Genomic DNA, 2,614 nt, shown 5'->3' on the forward strand with positions numbered 1-2,614 from the left:
TCTCTTGTGAGACTATGCCGGGGCCTAGCAAACACATAAGTGGATGCTCACAGTCAGCTATTGGATGGATCACAGGGCTCCCAATGGAGGAGATAGAGAAAGTACCCAAGGAGCTGAGGGGATCTGTAACCCTATAGGTGGAACAACAATATGAACTAACCAGTATCCATCCGGAGCCCGAGTCTCTAGCTCCATATGTATCAGAGGATGGCCTGGTCGGCCATCAGTGGAAAGTAAGTCCCATTGGTCGTGCAGACTTTATATGCCTTAGTGCAGGGGAACACCAGGGCTGGTAAGTGGGAGTGGGTGGGTGGGGGATTGGGGGATTTTGGGGGATTCTTGGGATAGCACTGGAGATGTGAATGAAGAAAGTACCTAATTAAAAAAAAATTACTGTGACTCAGAGTGAGGGTAGTTTTTGGTGGGAGAAACTTTTGGCAGTGTCAGTAGGAGTGTGAGGTTAACTCCTCACATCTGCACAGTTCAGAAAATAGAAAGCAGAGAGAAGTGAGCCCTCAAGGCCTTGCCCCTGTGGTTTTTTTAGTTAGTTGTCTTGTGCAAATTGTCCCATAAAAGCAACTTACAGAATAGTTCATTTTGTCTCATAGTTTCATAGTACAGTCTTCCAGATAGGAGTGATATGACAGGACCCCAACCATGAGTCGTGTTGCCCACATTACAGTGGACCTTGTCACATCTGTTAACCTAGGAAAACTCTCATGGATACACCCAGAGTTTTGTTTTTATTTTAGATGCTATTCTAGACTGTTGTTATTCTAGATTTCACCAAAGATCAAGATTACTCTCTCTCTCTCTCTCTCTCTCTCTCTCACACACACACACACACAACTAAATCTCACATCCAACATAATCTATATCCGTTAGCAAGGCCCCCGTTCTTTAAGGCTCAAGAACTTCCTAAAATGATGCCATCATCTAGGCTCAAGTGTTCAAACAAATGGTGTCAAGTATGTGAGGCCATGGGAATCATTTCACATTCAAATCATAGGATGATGACAGAAGTGTGGTGCTGGCATCAAGGTCAAGCCATGGAAACAGCAAAGATAGCTCAACCCCTAAAACTCCTGTAATGAGACAATGTTTGTATATATCCCAGAAGCATCTATGTTGTTACCTACTGCTTTCACTGATGGATCTGCTCATTATTCTGAGTTTCAACTAAAAAAGTGCAGCTCCCCCCACCCCGTCCTTTGACATCTTCCTTGAATACAAGCCAAATTTCAGCATTTGAGGGGCCAAGGCAGAAGTATTTTGAATTCTTGGCCAGTCTAGGCTACTCAGTTTCAGGCCAATGTGAGCTATATACACTTTATACATGCCACTTCTTAAACTTTTTTTTTTCAGCAAAGTTTAATAGGGAAGATCAAATATTTCAATTCTAAGTCAGAGGAAGATATTTAGGCATACAAAGTTAAAAACTACATTGTAGCATTTTAAAGTTGAAAAGACCAACTATGTGAAGAAGTACGAGAAAACTAAAAACCACCTAGTAAGCAAGATGGCAGTATCTATTTAGGAGAGTGAAAAACAAATGCTTAGCTTAGCTATGGACAGTGAGAATCTAAAGGGAACTTGCTTGTAGTGTTATATAATTTTCTTGTCTCTCATTTTTGCCTTTTTATTTATTTTGAGACCAGATCTCACTACATAGCTCAGACTGGTCTTGAACTTTTAAAGATTTATATATTTTTGTTTTATATGTCTGAGTGCTTTGCCTACATGTATATATGAATACCACATGTGTGCCTTGTGCCTGCAGAGGCTAGAGGAGGTGATTGAATACCCTGGAATGGCATTATAGGCAGTTTGAGGCATCACATGGGCGCTGGGAACTGAACCTGGGTCCTCTGCATAAGCAGCAAGTGCTCTTAACTTCTGAGTTAGTTCTCCAGCCCTATTATCTCAGAATTTGACCCTCCTGCTTCTGTCTACCAACTGCTGACATAATAAGTGTCCCCATCTGTCTTAGTCAGGGTTTCTATTCCTGGACAAAACATCATGACCAAGAAGCAAGTTGGGGGAGGAAAGGGTTTATTCAGCTTACACTTTCCACATTGCTGTTGATCTCCAAAGGAAGTCAGGACTGGAACTCAAGCAGATCAGGAAGCAGAAGCTGATGCAGAGGCCATGGAGGGATGCTCCTTACTGGCTTGCTTCCACTGGCTTGCTCAGCTTTCATTTATTTATTTATTTATTTATTTATTTATTTATTTATTTATTTATTTATTTTTTCAGCTTGCTTTCTTATAGAACTAAAGACTACCAGCCCAGGGATGGTCCCACCCACAAGAGGCCCTCCCACCTTGATCACTAATTGAGAAAATGCCTTACAGCTGGATCTCAAGGAGGCACTTCCCCAACTGAAGCTCCTTTCTCTGTGATAACTCCAGCCTGTGTCAAGTTGACACACAAAACCAGCCAGTCCACCATCTATGTCCTAATTCTTCACTAAAACTTCTAAGATTAGCATTGTTTATGGAGAAGGCCATGGAGCAGTCATCTAGTCTCCCATAGAAGGCCTCTTTGTGCTCCCAGCCACAGCTGCCACCAAACTGAAACCTGCAGCCGCCAAGCCAAGGACTCTCCTGGAGGG

Source organism: Mus caroli, chromosome 1, assembly GCF_900094665.2.
Source record: "Mus caroli chromosome 1, CAROLI_EIJ_v1.1, whole genome shotgun sequence".
Lineage (NCBI taxonomy): Eukaryota > Metazoa > Chordata > Mammalia > Rodentia > Muridae > Mus > Mus caroli.